We start from the raw sequence: 19,000 nt of genomic DNA, 5'->3' as shown, positions 1-19,000 counted from the left end.
TGGCCTTTCTGGAGACCACCTGGGTTCCCAGACGGGGATGTCCTGTTTCTGGCCTGTAAACCCCTCTGAGTCTCCTCTGTGGGTGGTGTCTGGATGGGACAGGTGGACAGAGGATGAATGAACATCTCAATTGAAGGAGTCCCCAGAGAGATATGAATGTGTGGACTCTGGATTCAGGCTGCCTGGGCCCCCGATTTCCTTTCACTACCTCCTAGCAGTGTGCCCTTGGGCAAGTTACTTTAACCTCTCTGTGCCTCAGTTTCCTCTTCTGTAAAATGGGGATAATAACAACACCTATTGCCGTGAGGATTAAGTGAGACTCATTCAACAACTGTTTGTTGGAGCTCTACCAGCTTCCAGGCAGTTAGTAACATGGCAACAAGTAAGAGACAAAGCTCTCTTCCTTCAAGTTTTTAAAGAGGAAATAACATGATGAGTATTATTTTCTTTAGAAAACGCTGGCACCCAGAAAAATTTAAAAAAATGAAGCGAGGATGATTAAATGTTAACAGTTGTTAAATTTAGGTGATGGACTAATGGCAAAGGGGTGTTCATCATCTGTTTACCATGGTTTTTTGAATGCTTGAAATTTTTCTATAACTAGGAAAGAAAGGGGGTGGGGGGAGAAAAAGCAGTGAGATAGAAAGGAAAAAGAAAGAAGGAAGAGAGAGAATTCCTGCCCTTTTGAAACTTACAATCAAGTGGGGGAAATAGACAATAAAGAGATAAGTAAAGAATGCTGCATCCATTAGTACTTTGGAGAAAAAGAAAGAAGAGGGATCAGGCATCCGTGGGGTCGGGGTGGGGGGAGTTCTGTTTTAAACCACGTGGTCAGGGAAGGTCTCCCTGGGAAGGTGAAATCTAAGAGCAGAGCTCAGTTCTCCTGGTTTCCAGGCTGGGGTGCGTCCAGTGTCCACATCCACCTTCTACCCACTCAGGGAAAGAGTGATGGTGAAAGCCCTGAATTCAAGACCCTTGGGATGGTGAGCTTTCCGAATTATGTATCTCAATTCAAAATTTTGATAAACAGAATTTTGAGTTAATTTTTATGACCATACCCTACTTCCTGGACTTCCCAGGTGGTGCTAGCAGTCAAGAACCCAGCTGGCTGCCAATGCAGGAGACATGGGTTCAATCCCTCGGTTGGGAAGATACCCTGCAGGAGGGCATGGCAACCCACTCCAGTATTCTTGCCTGGAGAATCCCATGAACAGAGGATCCTGGTGGGCTATAGTCCATTGGGTCAAAAAGAGTTAGACACAACTGAAGCAACTTAGCACACACATACCCTACTTCCTATGCAGGCAGAAAATTAATCCTGACCACTTTGATTTATTTCCCCCCAGCCCATCATTCACGCGTGCATCTCTGTGATTACAGCTCACTGTGAGGTTGTTTCAGGCTCTTTTGGCTTCAACACACCACATGACCAGTTCATCACTCCAGCCCTTCCCCACTGTCTACTTTTGGACTCTTCAAAGTTCTCTGGGGTCACGCTGACCCACAAAATTCAAAACATGTTCACTCATGGCTTTTTTCCCTGGCTCTCTCCCTGATTTTTTATTTGGAAAAAAGGCAAGAGGGGAGAGCAGGGCTGTGTATCAGTCAGGGTCAGCCAGGTTAGGGTGCAGTAACAACTACCCCCAGTCTTGTTCCTCAGCCCCTCCTGCTGTGTGTCCCATGTAGTTCCGATCAGTGTCTCCTTGCTCCAGGATCCAGGTTGACGGAACAGCCACCACCCCAAATATTGTATCGCAGAGGGACAGAAAGGTATCAAATCCCATCTTTCTCTGATTCATAAGGTTTTACTGTGTCCCAGGTCCCTTCAGGAATGGTGTTTTGGGGGAGGAAGGGGTGCTCTTAAAACCTAGACTTGTTCTCGATTTAACTAAAAGAAATCAGTCCTGAATATTCATTGGAAGGACTGATGCTGAAGCTGAAACTCCAAAACTGGGACCACCTGATGCGAAGAACTGACTCATTGGGAAAGATCCTGATGCTCGGAAAGACTGAAGTCGGGAGGAGAAGGGGACAACAGAGGATGAGATGGTTGGATGGCATCACCGACTCAATGCACCTGAGTCTGAGTAAACTCCGGGAGTTGGTGATGGACAGGGTGGCCTGGTGTGCTGCAGTCCATGGGGTCACAAAGAGTTGGACATAACTGAGCGACTGAACTGAACCGAGCTGATTTAACTGACTTGTCTCTTGCCCGAGTAAGTAGATGTTTCACAGTCTACCTGCCCACATAGGGACTAGAAAACACAAAAAGGATAAATGCATGCAGTCTTTGATTCCTAGCTTTTGAGTATTGTGCAATTTTAGGCTCCATCTGAGCAAATGGGATCTGAGAATCTTAAAATCACAGACTTTCAGAATGGAAAGGTCTTTGAATCCAGTATCAGTCTTTCTTTTTTTTGCCATAACATGTGGCAGACATGTGGGATCTCAGGTCCCCAACCAGGGGTCGAACCCATGCCCCCTGCATTAGAAGATTGAAATCTTAACCACTGGACTGCCAGGAAGTCCCCGCAGTATCACTTTTCATGCCGGAGGTGCTCTATCACCTTCTTCACAGGCAGCTGCCAGCCTTTGCTTGTACCCTCCCAGGGCTAGGAAACTCACCACATCCCGAGGCAACCTCCTTCATTATGGATCGGCTCAAATAAGCAACTGTCCTTCAATACAAAATTAAATTAATTAAAAAAAAAAAAACAACGTTCAAACGTTCTGCCTTCTAGAGCAAGCCAGACTTTCTCTTGAGAACCTCCAGCCCAAGTTCCTGTTGTTTTCCTGGGAAAGTAAGGATGCAGCTGTCACCAGCACGACCTTGCAGACAGGCTGAGCAGGCAGCCAGCTAGAAGTCAGGAATGATTTCATGAAGCCCTGAACAGCCCTAAGAGCCAAATCTATTATCCCTTTGATGCCTGAAACACCACCATAATAGCCTGTGGGTCTCTATTCAGTTCAGTTCAGTCGTGTCCGACTCATTGAGACCCTGATGGACTTGGTCAAACTCAAGTCCATCGAGTTGGTGATGCCATCCAACCATCACATCCTCTGTCATCCCCTTCTCTGGAGATGGGAATGGCAAACCACTTCAGTATTCTTGCCTTGAGAACCCCATGAACAGTATGAAAAGGCAAAAAGATAAGGTCTCTATTAGGGAGGCCTATACATAGTGGAAAGAATAAAGGCTGGAGTCAGACCTAGGCTCAAATGTGGACATTTTGACACTAGCTGTAAGCAAGTCTTGTCACCCCTCTGAGCCGTGGTTTGCCATCTGTCCCGCAAGGGTAATATCAATAATATTACTTCCTATGCAGGACTGCTTTGTGAATCTAATGGGAGAATATATCTAAACACCTGACACAATATCTGGTACATAGGAGATACTCAACTAGAGCTGGTTCAAAGTGCATCCTGGGTCTTCACTTCCTTGAGCCTCAGATTTCCCACCTGTCAGGTGGGGTTAATATCATTAAATTGGATTCCTTAGGATCCTGTGCTCAGGGACTTTTAGCACACGGAATCTCAGGTGCGAAGGCCCTTGGGGCCTGGTGGGCTGGGGCAGGGTTGTTCGGTCTGCCTCACCCTCCTCTCCATGCAGAGGGGAAAATATTGTCATAAGAGGCCAAACTTTAGCATCTCAATTCCACAGCTACCTAGGCTGGTCCCCTGGACAGGTGAGTCCACCTCTCTAAACAGAAGGGTTTGCATCTGCAAAGAGGGAGAATAAAATGAACTCCATCCACATGGGTGAAGAGGAAAGGAAATCATCAAGATAAAGTGTTAAGGCTTCCCTGGTGGCTCGGTGGTGAAGAATCTGCCCGCTAATGCAGGAGACACAGGTTCGATCCCTGATCCCGGTAGATCCCATATGCCTCGGAGCAGTTAAGCCTGTGGGCCACAGCGGCCTGGGAGCAGCAACTACTCAAGCCCCCGGCGCCCTAGATCCTGTGCTCTGCAACAAAAGATGCCGCCTCAGTGAGAAGCCTGCACACAGCAATGAGAGTACGCCCACTCTCTGAAACTAGAGAAAAGCCCGTGCAGCAGTGAAGACCCAGCACAGCACAAAAATATTTTACAGCACAAAAATAAGTAATATAAAAGATAAAGCATTAAGCCAAAGACCTTGAACTCAGTCACAGCTCCTTAAGTGTTGGCTGCCCTCATCATCGCTGGGGGGAGGGGTCCACCTCCGGGTTCCATCAGCACCCTCTCCCCATCCTGCGTCCCCAAGGTGAGGCTTGCCAGGGGCCACAGCACCCCCAGAAGAGCTTCTCTTCGCTGGACCATGGAAGCCGGCCCTGGCAGATGGGTCCCAGCCCCGACTCCTCCTCTTACCAGGATGTCACTGATCTCAGTTTTTGCCAGGCTTCAGTTTCTCCACCTGGACCACGAGCACATTCCACTTTCCACCTCCATCACACAGAACTCAACGGAGGAAGTGAATCGTTGTGCTCCAATAGACAGACTCCACAGGTGCCCAACCCTGGGTTGGAATCCCAGCTCTGACTACCTCTCATTTTGTGACCTTGAAAACAGCGCCAGTCTAAGGTTTGGGAGGCATTTTTTTAAAATGTGTTTATTTATTTGGTTGTGTTGGGTCTTAGTGGCAGCACGTGGGATATTTGTTGGGTTATGTGGCGTCTTTTGTTGAGCACACAGTTGCAGCACGCAGGCTTAATTACCCTGCAGCTTGTGGGATCCTAGCTTCCAGACCAGGGAGTCAACCCAGGTGCCTGCATCGCAAGGCAGATTCTTAACCACTGGGCCACCAGGGAAGCCCCTTGGGAGGCATCTGAATGGAATAACACTGGCTCCTACCTCCGAGGAGAGATAAAAGGGACCAGGGATATAAAGTGTTCATAGAGCTGAACTTGGAAGGGCTCATTTAAAAGTACCCGTTATTGCTGTTACCACTAGTCTCAAGATTTGGGCCAAAACAGAGAGGGCTCTGAATTGAAAAGTTCTCAGGTCAGTCTCCATGAGATACAAAAGAGGAAAGCTCCACCCTCCCCTAGAGGCCCTCTGAGCCCCCCACTACCCCTGCCTCAAATGGCTCTTTTAACGCTCACATCTCTTCCTAGAATTGGAGCCACGTGGGAGGCTGCCTGGTGCGGGGTTAGGAGTCTAGTCCAGCTTCCACTGCCCTCTGGCTGTGTGACCCCAGGCAAATGCATCACCCTCTCTGGGCCTCCTTAACAGTCGTGTGAGGCAATGGGACCGTGGGCTCTAGCCTAAGGACCCATCTGCTTATGACATTTACTGATTCCTTCCTCACACCGGCCAGGGGCCAAGGAGGGAGGGTGCGGCTCCCTTGCGGTTCCAGGTCAGGGTCACGGCTCTGTGTGGAATCTGGGCTCTGCTGCCCAGAACTGCCTCTCCTGATGCCTGGAATTCCACCGTTCGTGACTCATGCCTTTGGGAAATCATTGCCCTCACCCCACTGAGTAATAACAATAACAGTCCCTCATGGCTTTCCTTTGCTGATAGCCCTGGGTCTCACTTGGTCTCAGGGTGCTGCTCTGAAGTAGGCAGTGAAAGCGAGGATCAGATGTAGAAAGCGAGGTACCTGATGCTACCCAGAGAAGTCTAGCCTCCTGTCTCCTGGCTTCTTCATCAGTGCTGTTTCCCTCTCAACTTTCTTTTTTAAAAAACTTTGTTTTTAATTGGAGGATAATTGCTTTACAATATTGCGTTGGTTTCTGCCATATATCACCATGAACCAGCCATCGGTATACATATGTCCCCTCCTTCTTGAACCTGCCTCCCACATCCCACCCCATCCCACCCCTCTGGATTATCTCAGAGCACCGGGTTTGAGCTCCCTGTGTCATATGGCTTAAACTCCCGTTAGCTTTCTATTTTACATTTGGTGATGTGTGTGTTTCAATGCTACTCTCTCCATTCATCCCACCCTTTCTTTCTCCCACAGGGTCCACAAGTGTGTTCTCTATGTCTGCGTCTCCATTGCTGCCCTGAAGTAGGTTCATCAGTACCAGATCTCATATCTAGGCATTAATATATGATAGAATTCTGCCCCCTCCCAGGACTTCCCTGGGGGTCCAGTGGTTAAAAGCCTGTGCTTCCCATGCAGGGGGAGTAGGTTCCATCCCTGGTTGGGAACCCAAGATCCCAGATGCCATGTGGCATGGCCAAAATAAATAAATGATAGTAACTTTAAAAAAGAGAGAAATGCTGCCCAATCTTTGTGCACCCATGTTCACGCAGCGCCATCCATGGTAGCCAAAATGTGTGAGCAAACCCAAGTGTCCATGGACGGATAAATGGATCTGCAAAATGAGGTCTCTATGTGCAACAGAATATTATTCAGCCTTTAAAAAGAATGTCATTCTGAATGGCCATCATCAAAAAGGCTACAAACAATAAATGCTGGAGAAGGTGTGGAGAAAAGGGAACCCTCTTGCACTGTTGGTGGGAAGGTAAATTGATACAGCCACCATAGAAAACAGTATGGAGATTCCTTAAAAACTAGGAGTAAAATCAATAGAACCACCATATGACCCAGCAATCCCACTCTTAGGCATATACCCTGAGGAAATCAAAATTGAAAAAGACACATGTACCTCAGTGTTCACTGCAGCACTATTTACAATTGCTAGAACATGGACTCAACCTAGATGTCCACTGACAAATGTTTGGATAAGAAAGCTGTGGTACACATACACAATGGAATATTACTCAGCCATAAAAGGAAAGCATTTGAGTCAGTTCTAATGAGGTGGGTGAGCCTAGAGCCTGTTATACAGAGTGAGGTAAGAAAGAGAAAGATCAATATTGTATACTAACACATATATATGGAAGCTAGAAAGATGGTACCGAAGAATTTATTTGCAGGGCAGCAGTGGAGAAACAGACATAGAAAACAGATTTATGGACACAGGGCGAGAGGAGGAGAGGGTGAGGTGTATGCAGAGAGTAACATGGAAACTTGCATTACCATATGTGAAATAGATAGCCAAGGGGAATTTGCTGTAGGCTCAGGAAACTCAAACAGGGGCTCTGGATCAACCTAGAGGGGTGGGATGGGGTGGGAGATGGGAGGGAGGGTCAAGACGGAAGGGATATATGTACACCTATGGCTGATTCATGTTGAGGTTTGACAGAAAACCACAAAATTCTGTAAAGCAATTATCCTTCAACTAAAAAAAAAGACAGCAAGAGGAAAGGAAAGAAGGTCATTCTGACACAGGCTACAACATGGATAGGCTTGTAGGACATTACGCTGAGTGAAATAAGGCAGTCACAGAAGGACCAATAATGTATGATTTCACTTATATGAGGTACCTAGAGCGATCAGATTCACAGAGACAGAAGGTGGCAGGGTGGTTGTTGGGGGCTGGAGGCAAGGGGATAGGGAGTTAGTGTTGAATGGTTACAGTTTCTGTCTCAAGATGAAGTTCTAGAGCTGGATGGTGGGGATGGATTGCACAACGTGAATGTACTTAATGCCACTGAACTTGTACACTTAAAAATGGTCAAGATGGCAAATTTCCTGTTATGTGCTTTTTGCAAAATTTTTAAAATTAAAAAAATTGCTGTTTCTAAGAAGAAGATGGAAAGTACCTTTTTTTTTTAGTACTAATATTTTGACTGGTAACTTAGTTACCAGGATTTGTATCAGTCAGATAGTCTGGGTCATGCTGCTGTAACAAACAATTCCCAAATCTGACTCCTGAGTCAAGCACGTAACCACTGTCCCATGCTGCCTCTTACACCCAACCCCCTGCCCCCGGAACCTTCTTCTTTGCTGTCCTAAACCTCCCCCTCCTCTGTCTGCACCCCAACTGCAGGAAAAACCAATAGAATCAGATTCACCCCTGACTGTATGTGTGCCTGTGGACAAGCCAGCTAACTTCTCTGAGCCTCAGTTTTCTCATTTGGGAAATGGGGCAATAACAGCATGTACCTCAAGGGGAGAGTTCAAGGAGCCTGGAGACCCGTTTAGCATGGCCTCGGGCATGCTGTCAGCCTATGCAGATATTTAAGCCTCAGGCAGGGTTTGGTCCTCGGTTTGAACAATCCCAGGAGAAACACCTTCTTCCTGCCAGACTTGCGTCAGGGCCGGGGAATGAGTGGGACAGGGGCCAGAGGCTATAGAGACAGTTGTCTCGAGTCTGAAATACTTTTCTCCCCAATAATCTGTTTTCAATCTCATTCCCTTTTTTCCTCTCCTTTTTCAAACTCACTCTGCCAAGAAACAAGCATGAAAGTGTGCATCAGCTCCCAGCCCAGCCAACATCTCACCCTTTGGGAATTTCTGCTTTAAAGAGGGGTGCAGGACCCTTCAATAAACCACGTGTGTCCCAGCCTCCACACCTGTACAAGGGCTGATTCTCCCTCCTGCCATGCGGTACCCTGTGCCCTGGGTCTATTCCGAGCCTGTTCATCATCTGCTGAGGCTCAGCCACAAGCCCTCTCCTGCAGTAGCTCCTCTGCTCTCTGCCCCTGTTCACAGGACCCTTTCCCCTTACCCCAGGTCTGGACATGTCTTGAATTCTTGTCTCCTCTTGTTATTGACCATCTTTGGGGGCAAGGACAGTGTCATCCTCGTCTCTGCCGACTTGGAGGCTTTCACAAATCAGAATGCCTTCACGACCACTGTATCAATGGGAGGAGAGGATGATGAGTGTGCCCATTTTACAGATGAGAAAATGGAGGTCCCAAGAGCAGGAGCAAGTGGTCACACTGCTGGGGAGTCAGGACCCCTCTCCCCGGGGTCCCTGCTCTCACCAAGCCTCCCTGCAGGGCTAAGCACACCATAGGACCCGTCTGAACGTGCATCATCAGGGAGGGGCAAGGGTGGCAGAGGCTGGCGCAAGCTCTTCTCTGAACCCATTCCCTCCTCTTCCTGGGCACAGGGCTGGTCGACATCTCCCAGCCTCCCTTGCAAGGGGAGTAAGCCCTTTGTGGGTAGGGGTTTTCCATGCCTCTCTGCAATGTAACTTTGCCCTGGCTCCCCTGTTCAAGAGGCAGACTCTATTCCCCTCAAATAAGGGTTGGCCTTAGCACCCTCTAATCAATAGAATGTGAGGATGGAAGGGCATGCAGAGGGAAGCCACACTGTCTCAGCCAGCTTTTAGATGACAGACAGCCGGACTGTAGCTTTAAGTCACAAGCATGGTCTTCATTCAAATTTTAAATGTCAAGACATTCATGGAAACTGTAGCTTGATTTGGGGTTAGACCCTCTCCCCTCGCTTCCTCCCAGCAGCGGGGAAGGTGGACGAGGTGGGGTGCGGCTCCTTCTCCCTCTCCCCTCCCCTCCCCTGCAGACAGTGGCTGGAGATGGCAGCACTGACCTGTGCCCCTTGGAGACGGTCATCTCTGCAGGGCAGCCCTTCTCCTCCCGAGGGGTCCTACCATCCTTGCTCAGCCCTGCGGACCCAGCATTCAATGCCAGCTTCTTGCCCCTCTGGGAGGTCCTACAGGCCTGGACCCAAGATGATCCCCTGCCAGCTTCCCCCCCATACCCCGCCCCCCCCCACTCAGGGAGTGTTGATCTGGAAACTTCTCCCCCACCCCCTGAGGTCCACTCCCTGGAAATGCCCCCTCTGCTTCTCTGTCAAGTCTTCCAGTGAAGGCATTTTGTTTCAGTGGGACGCATGTGTTTCTAATTTTGGTAGCTATTCTCAGATGCCCTTCAGAGGTGTTAAACCAGGTTTTAATCCCACCAGCAGCCTGTGAGTGTGTTTCTCCACGCCCTCAGCTGTGTAACTGCCAGTTTGATAAAGTGCCTGCTCCTTGTGGGTTTAACACACGTTTCTCTTACTAAGAGTGAAGCTAAGCATCTCGTACGTTAAAACCATTGCGTTTCCTTTTCCACGAACCACTGGCTCACCTCCTTTGAAGGCTGTGTTTTCCATTTCTCTACACATTTCTCCATGTTCCCCAGACCCCGACCAGAACCTGGGACTAAGGTTTAAGGACTAACTCAATCCTCAGGGTTGAGGATTTCTGAATCGTTGGGCAGCAGCAGCAGCTGTTCCCAGGTGTGAGAATTCAATTGGCCAGCCTCTAGGAAGGAAGTTAGTCACTGGGTTGTGACTCTTTGCAAGTCCATGGACTGTAGCCCCCCAGGCTCCTCTGTCCATGGGATTCTCCAGGGAAGAATACTGGAGTGGGTTGCCATTCCCTTCTCCAGGGAATCTTCCCGACCCGGGGATTGAACCCAGGCCTTCTGCATTACAGGCAGATTCTTTTCTGCCTGAGCAAACCAGAAGAGCAGGGTTTAATTTTTGAGGGCATACTGCCCTCTGCTGGCAAAGATGAGTTCTCCACTTTAGCTTGGAGCAGCAGAGGGGGCTGGGCAGCTCTGTGACGGGGGCGGGGTGGTAGGGGGATCTGCGGGTACCTCTGGACTCCCGGTTTGATTGTACTCAGCTGTTTACCGCTGTGTGGCTTTGGGTAAATAGCTTCACCTCTCTGGGCTAACTCTGTATCTGCAAAATGGGAATAATAACTGTTCGTCTCACTCACAGCTTTGTTGGAGGAATAATCAGGTAATGGGATGTGCAGGAGCTTAACAGAGGAGATGGCTCAAAACAAGCTAAATAAATAATAGCCGGGGCTTTTCTTGGGAGGGCGTGTTTGTTTGTTTTGCTGGTAGCTGGAATTCTTGACATTTAGAAAGACCAGGGAGGGGGAGAAAAAGGCTGGCCTGGAGCTGAGTAAAGGAGACATTAGTTGGGGCTGGATTTCCACGGGTTCACCACTGCCTCGCCAGCTTCCAGACCTCAATTTCCTCTTCTGAGGAATGGCCACTGCACTTCACAGCACGGGTGGGACATGCAGCAATGCCCGGGACCCTGGGACCCCATGCCTGACCTGGGCAGGGCCCCAACCTCCCCCTACATTGGGCCAGGCACACAGAGGGCTGAGCAAATCCAGGCTGAACACCCACCAAGACATTCGGGCTCCCCTAGCCTGGACTCTTCATGCCAGGGACCCACGGGGGCCTCCTGGAGGCATTTTTCCCCAAGAAGCACCCCGATGGAGGGGACCCCTGTGATCACATTACTAGCTCTTTGGTGCTGGTGAGTGAGGGATGTTTTTATATGAGCCAATCAAACAGCCACAGGGCCCTGTCTTCATACCTGACAGTCAACTCCTGCCTAACTGACTGTTACCCTCGGGTCCGTCCTCTGCTCTAAAACCTCCCGTGACTGCGCATTGCCTGATTCTTTGCCTTGACATTCAAGGTCGCCCATGGCCCAAGTTCGATCTGTCTGTGAAGGGCACCCCGAGGCTGCATGAGGACCACTCACTAAAACCCTGCGCTTCCTTTAAGATTAAAGGGCACTTCAGTCATTTATTCCCCTATCATGCAGTTGTTCATTCAACACAATCTATTAAACACATAAATTATTTATTAATACATCTTTATCACCTACCAAACAAAGACATCGTTCTAGGGCTGGAGTAGAAAGAGACAGTGGTCTTAACCAACTGTAACTAAAATGTCTTAATTTTGCACATTTTCTCAAATGTGACCCTGTAAATGCATCACAGAACCTCCCCCCCCACCCCGCCCCCCAGCCTGCAAAAGTCTTGGTTGGTTAGTTGCTAAGTTGTATCCCACTCTTTTGCAAACCCATGGACTGTAGCCTGCCAGGCTCCTCTGTCCATGGGATTTCCCAGGCACGAATACAGGAGTGAATGAAGTCACTCAGTCGTGTCCAACTCTTTGCGACCCCATGGACAGTAGCCTGCACCAGGCTCCTCCGTCCATGGGATTTTCTAGGCAAGAGTACTGGAGTGGGTTGCCATTTCCTTCTCCAATACAGGAGTGGGTTGCCATTTCCTTCTCTAGATCTTCCTGATCCAGGAATTGAACCCGTGTTTCCTACATCGCCCTGTCTTCCGCGTTGCAGACGTATTCTTTACTGCCGAGCTGCCAGGGAGAGAGGTGTAAATCCACGTCTGTGTCCAGCCCCAAGGGACCGTCTCCCAGCGCAGGAACTGAGCTCCAATGTCTTGATTCCTGGTTCTGTCACCAACCACCTACGTGCCCTCGGAAAGCCATTTTCCCAAGTCTCAGATTATTTATAACAAGTGATAATCACGGTTTGCCTGGCTCCCGGCAACTTGAGGGATCCAGAGATTTGCTCCCTCTGCCCACTGGAGGGCACCAGAAACCACAAATGACATGCCGTCTCTGTACCCTGGCTAAGCAGGCTCCCGTTGCTCCCGAAGCCGGTGAGAGTGAGGGGTTTCTGGACCCAAAAGAGATTCCACAAGGCCAGCCACGAGCCTGGTAGTTTCCTGTGCTTCTATGTCTGAAGCAATGATGGGGCAGGTTGCATCTGGCCTAAAAGGGCTCCCCAAACCTTGGGCTGCTGGTTCGCACTCCCTAAGCCCTCATGTCCATTCCTCACCGCATCCCACAGCCCAGGACAGTGTGGGTAAGAGACTGTCTTCCCGAGAAGGCTCTTCATGTTTCAGTCTGTGTGACCTTGGACAAGTGACTTGACCTCTCTGAGCCTTGGTGTCCTTTTCTATAAAATGGAAATGTTACTGGTCCCAATGAAGGGAAAAAACTCTCTGTGGAGAAGGTACAGCCTTGATGGTTTGTGTTGCTTACAGTCAGTAAATATACTACAGTGTAATCAGCTGTTTCCTGTTGGTGACAAAGGTAATGTGTTGATTAATCCGAACATTGTACTGAGCATCTTACCATGAACCTAGCCCTGTACTGCTTAAGAAGATTGGCAAAAATGAAGCTAGGGGTTTTGTTAGGGGTAGTGGGATTCTGGGTGATAGATTTTCCCCACCTCAGCCCCCCTCTGTATCCTCCAAACTCTACGCAAAGTTTGTTTTTTGTTTTTGGCTGCGCCGGGTCTTAGTGGCATTATGTGGGATTGGCATGTGGGTTTTTGTTTTTTTTTTCAGTTGCAGCATATGGGATCTTTAGTTGTGGCATGTGGGATCTAGTTCCCTGACCAGGGATCAAACCCAGGCCCCCTGTAATATGAGCAGAGAGTCTTAGCCACTGGACCACCAGGGAAGTCCCCAAACTCTCTACAATGTGGATGCACTGACTTTACAGTGATAGAAAAGGAAGACAGGGAGGAACGCTGATGGGACACCTACTATGTACCAGACGTTTCTGCTTTATCCTTCCTCTAGGGCTGCGGACTCCAGGCAGACGGGGACCAGCTGGCTTGCTCACTGCCGCATTCTCCATGCCTAGCATGATGCCTGATACGTAGTAAGTCCTCAATAGAAACATGTCTAATGACCAAGAATGACTTGGGCAACGTTTACAAAGGAGGAGCTGAGGTTCAGAGAGGTGGTCCGGCCTGTCCGAGGTTACCCAGCCAGTGGGACGCAGGGCTGGGATCCGGAGGAGCTCCTTTCCACTCAGTGTCTGTCCTGCCTCCCTCCATCCTCATACTCTCTTTGCCCCAAACAGCTTATTTTACAAATATAGACTCTGGTGGTTCTGGTTAAGCAACAACCCCAAGGGGCAGGTGTCAGAATTTACCCCGTTTACAGGGAGGACAACTGAGGCACGGATCAGTTAACCAGCTTGAGATCACACAGCCAGTAAGTGATGGGACCAGGACTCTAAGCCTGCCGGTTGCTACAACGCTCGCAGGCGACCACTCTGCCATGCGGCCTCCCAGCGGGGCGGCTGGATGTGAATCTTGTCTTCTCGATACCCTGGGGAGCCCTGGAGGCCCCAGATCATGCCTTTTTCTGTGCGGCCCCTGGAGCCCCGGGCACAGGGTTGGGCACACCTCAGGCCCTCAGTTCGGGTCCTCTGGTCGGGGGGGGGCCATCAGGTGAGGCCCCTTGGTCACTGTAGCCCCGTTTGGAAGGTAGTTGGTGATCCTGGGTCTCTAGTGCAAGGTCAGCTCTACCCTTTGAGTCTAGGCCTACCTGTCCGTGCCCCACCCAGGCCTGTACACGCCTGCCAGCAGCAGAGCTTTGAGGATGTGGGGAGGAGGCAAGGCCGGACTTTGGCCCCTTCATCTGCACCCCTTTCCCACTCTCAGATGGATGCTTGTCCAGTAGTGTGTGGGCTGTGTGCACATGACACACATATACATATATGCAGATGAGCCCACATGTACACATGCATTCCCATACACATGCCTTTGGATATGAGCCGTCGTGTGTGAGTACACACGTGTGTCTGGCCGTGGTATGTGTGCTCCTGTCTGAGGATGCAGGTGTGGACTTAAATGTGAGCCTGAGTTTATATGAGGCTTTGCACGTGTATGTGATGTGGAAAAACAGAGCACCGAAGTGGAAGGGCATCTCTTTGCCTAGCCTCAGTTTCTTCATCTGTAAAATGGGAACAGTACTGGTCCCTAACTGGTAGAACAGTGCTAGACACACAGAAAGTTCCATAATGTTGGCTGTTATTATTACTAATAATCTCCCAGGGGCTGTGTGGAGATTCCACAAAATAATGGCTTTGAGGGTCTGGCTCAAGAATTGTTCCTCCCATCGTCCTTAGATTAGTAGTTTTTTTTTTTTTTTCTTTTTCCTTTTCCCTTGGTTTTATCATTGCAAAGGTAATACAACAATGTTCTATTTTGGGAAATAGAGGTGGGGAAGGGTGGGACATCTCTCACCCAGAACTCCTGTCACCCTCAACACAAGTAGTATTTTATTCTCTTTAACTAAAGTATGGTTTCTGTACAATATTATATAAGTTACAGATGTACAACATAACAATTCAGAATTTTTAAAGGTTATGCTCCATTTATAGGGGCATCCCCAGTGGCTCAGAGGGTAAAGCGTCTGCCTGCAATGTGGGAGACCTGGGTTCGATCCCTGGGTCGGGAAGATCCCCTGGAGAAGGAAATGGCAACCCACTCCAGTATTCTTGCCTGGAAAATCCCATGGACGGAGGAGCCTGGTGGGCCACAGCCCATGGGGTCGCAGAGTCGGACACGACTGAGCGACTTTGCTTGCTTTGCTTTTATAGTTATTGTAAACCATTGTCTATATTTCCCATATTGTAGAATATATCCTTGAAAGTGAAAGTTGCTCAGTCATGTCCAACTCTTTGCGACCCCATGGACCATACAGTCCATGGAATTCTCCAGGCCAGAATACCGGAGTGGGTAGCCTTTCCCTTCTCCAGGGGATTTTCCCAACCCAGGGATCGAACTGAGGTCTCCTGCACTGCAGGCAGATTCTTTACCAACTGAGCTATCAGGGAATATCCTTGAAGCTTATTTTATATCTAGTAGTTTGTGCTTCTTAATTCTCTACCCCCATGTAGTAGTTTCGTTTTTGCTATTCCTTTTCAGACTTTGTCCATAAATAAGATCGCATGAACCTTAGCACCAGGATGGTGCTTAAAGCATATTTGGGTGGATTAAACATTTTTTTCAGCTTAGATGGTTAAACTGAGTATTTTAAAGTGTACCTTTATTATTATTATTATTTAATTGGAGTATAATTGCTTTAAAATGTTGTGTTGCTTTCTGCTGTACAACGTGGATCAGCTCTGTGTATGCATATATTCCCTCTCTGCTGACCCTCCCTCCCGCCCACCTCCCCCCCAGGTCATCACAGCACTGAGCTGAGCTCCCTGGCTCTGAACAGCTTCTCACTTGCTAGCTAGTTCACACTTAGTAGTGTATGTATGTCAACTAAACTGTATTTTTTATCCTGCTTGTGTTCACTTATTATGGGCATTTTCCATGGAATGGCCAGTAATTTATAATTATTAGAAATAATAGAAGAAAATTAGAATTATCCCAACGCTCCCAAAGCTGGGAAATAGTTGATTTATGGAAGAGCTACTTTAAGAAATGTTGTGGGTTAATAACGGACCTGTAAGATTTTTTTCTTTCTTTGTGATGAGTTAGTGCTTCCATATTAGGAATGGGATGTCCCAGGATTTATCTGTTCCTGGACATGAAGGGGATTCCATTGAAAAAGTGAGACAACAACCATCAAGAAAATGCAGGTCAAAACTACAGTGAGATACTGCTACACACCCACTAGGGTGACTATATTCAAAAAGACAGACAATAACAACTGTCAGTCTGGGTGTGGAAAAATGGGAACCCTTGTACACTACTGGTGGAAAAATAAAATGGTGCAGCTGCTTTGGGAAACAGTCTGGCAGTTCCTCAGAAGATTAAAAATAGAGTTACCATATGACCCAGCAATTCCTCTCCTAGGTCTATACCCAAGAGAAATGAAAACATATGTCCACATACAAATGTTCACAGCAGCATTATTCACAAGAGCCAAAAGATGGAGACGATCTAAATGTCCATCAGGTGATGTATGGATATGTTAAACACCGTCCATCCACACCATAGACAATTTCCTGGCAATTAAAAGGAATGAAATGCTGATGTATGCTATCCCACTGATGAACCTTGAAAACATTATATTCAGTGAAATAAGCCAGTCACAGGAGGACTCTGTATGCTTTCTATCTGGTATGATTCCATTTACAGGCAAATCCACAAAGACAGAAAATAAATTGGTGGTTGCCTTGGGCTGGGAGGGGTGGGAGATTAGCAGGGAGGGGGGTGGCTGGGGAGTGACTCCTCATGGGTACAGGATTTTATGAGGGGGGTTGATGAAAAATTGATTGTGATGAGTATAGTAAACACCATTGAATTATATACTTTAAACGAGTAAATTGTTTAGCGTGCAAATTTTATCTCAACAAAACTGCTATAATATTTTTTAAAAGGGATAGAAACCCAAGATGACAATGAAAACATACATCGTCGTTTATTTAAGGACATGGACTCTGGGCCAAGTGCTTGGTAATCTCATTTAACTTTCACAAACATCTTGGTTATTTTCCCCATTGTACTGATGAGGACACTGAGATTCAGAGTGTTTGAGTAAGTGGCCCAGAGTCACTCAGCTCTTTAGTGGTAGAGCTGTGGTTTGAATCTAGGATCATTTTTAGCTCCATGCTCAGCCTGCAGTATTTTGTTGCAGTTCCGATGCAAGATGGCAGCCTGGGAGGATGCTGAATTCACTTTCTCCCACACACTCACTGAATCTCCAGCTACATATGGAACTGTTTCCTATGGGAAAAATCCTCTAAAACTAGCTGAGGGACTCCTATGCATCAGGAGAACATGAAAAAGCCCACGTGGAAGCAGGTAGGACAGGCTGGGACACAATCTCATCACAGACCCCATCCCTGGCATGGTGACTCACAATTAAGAAGGAATTCTAAACCTTGACCTTCTCCCTGAGGAGTGAAAGGTCTGAACCCCACATCTGGCATGCTAACTTTTCAGACCTGCATCTTAAGTATTTTTGCTGCTTCTTGGAAGGGGCCAGTGGCCGGTGCACCAGGCCAGCTGGACAAACATGCAGCTTACAGGGCATGTGGGGCCCAAGGCCTGGGGCTCCTCCCCAGTCTTCATCTGGCCTGGGCAGCCAGAGTTCATGGTCAGGGCTCTTTATCACTCCCTGAAGCCTTCTCCCAGCATCTCTTTGTTTATGGCCCTTTAGGCAGATTCTCAACAAAGGGCTGCCCAAGAGGCCTCCAGGACTGGGCCCTGGTCTGCCCCCATGACTTCCGTCTTTGCTACACTGAGATAATAATATGTGTGCACTAAGATATATGGACAAAGATGTTCATCACAGTATTGTTTATAATAGGGAAAAACTAGAGAGACTCTGAATGGTCAACGCCGGGGGACTGGTTACTGTACAACAGAATGTACAATGGAATAATACAAAGTAGCCCTTAGAAGTCAAGTCCTATGGTAGAGGACTGCTTCCTAAAACAGGACGAGGCTCATATGTCAAGGTCAAATGAGAGAAGCAGACACGTGCTAGGCCTCCCCGCACCTCACCACCACCCAGGCCAACTCCTGCTTGCCATCTACTGTGTTGCCATATTAAACTTCTTACGGTCCCCTAAAGTCCCGGGCTTTCCCTCATTTCAGGCATTTGTATTTACTGTCCCCTCTGCCTGGAATGTCCCTTCCTGTCCCTTCCTGCAGCTCTTTCAAACCAGCTGACTCTGGGTCAGCCATCAGGTTTCAGCAGAAACGCCTCTTTTCCTGGGAAGTACTCTCGGCCACTTGGGCTGGGGCAGGGCCCCATGTTCTCTCGCCATTCCCCTGGGTCCCCAGCATGGCATGGGTCATGCTCTGTGACTGGACATTTAATTGCCTGATTCTCACATTTGACACCAGAAGATGAGAACAGACCCGCCTGACTGGCTGTTGTCTTCTCAGTGTCTGTTCTCAGAGTAGACACCTTCCAGGGATTTCCTTGGCAATTGGAATAAAAGCCAGCCTCCTTTCCATGTTGTATGAAGCCTTGTGTGGTCTGGCCAGTGCCCACCTCACCAGCTCATCTCCTGTAATTCTCATTTGCTGACTGAGATCATTCTGTAAGGTACCAAATGCATTTCTGCCCCAGGACCTTTGCACTTGCTATTTCCTCTGCCTGGAATAAGTGACAGAATGAGCAGGACCTAATCCTTCATTTCAAGTTGCTCATAGTCCAGTGGGAGGCAGACAGATAAACTGGCCCTCTCTGGGCCCCAGTTTCCTCGCCTGTAAAGTGGAGTTGGTCATCTGCCCGGTCTCTCTCTGCCCTCCCGCTCCGTCCCTCCCTTGCAGGCCTTTAGGAGGGTCTGCTGAGGCCCACGGTGGAGCCTGTGTGGTGAACCATGCAGGGAGAATGGTTGTTATTATAATGTGCTGAGAGCTGGGGGCCCAGCTTCCTGATGGATGATCAGGAGGGATGGGGTCAGGGAAGGAGGGACTGCATTGGCAGGCCGGCCCCCACTTTGCCCCAGGCTGCAAGTGTCTGGCCTCCGCAGATCGTTGCTCTGAGATCATTGCCACCAGATGTGGCCGGGCCTGTAGCATGGACCAGCTGAGGCTGGCGGGGCCTCTGTGGGGTCAGATAACTGGTGACAGCTGACCTCGCCTTCCTGAACCAGCAGGGCCTGGGGTGGGCTGCGGGGTGGGCAGCCCTGATGCCTCTGCCATTGGGGGTCTCTCATT

General features: G+C 48.7%; 1 protein-coding gene across 2 annotated transcripts in view; it reads left to right on the top strand.

The window, feature by feature from the left end:
- The window catches only part of ADA (adenosine deaminase), an 81,279-nt gene that overhangs the window by 14,852 nt on the left and 47,427 nt on the right, over positions 1 to 19,000 (top strand). For both annotated transcript variants that reach the window (XM_043478917.1, XM_043478915.1), the window contains exon 2: positions 13,155 to 13,236. The gene's annotated coding sequence lies outside the window, so the exon portion shown is untranslated. The remainder of the gene's footprint in view (positions 1 to 13,154; positions 13,237 to 19,000) is intronic.

Source organism: Cervus canadensis, chromosome 10 (genome assembly GCF_019320065.1).
Source record: "Cervus canadensis isolate Bull #8, Minnesota chromosome 10, ASM1932006v1, whole genome shotgun sequence".
NCBI classification, from domain to species: domain Eukaryota; kingdom Metazoa; phylum Chordata; class Mammalia; order Artiodactyla; family Cervidae; genus Cervus; species Cervus canadensis.
Note: the sequence above shows the minus strand (reverse complement) of the source record. Positions and strands in the feature narration are given on the sequence as shown.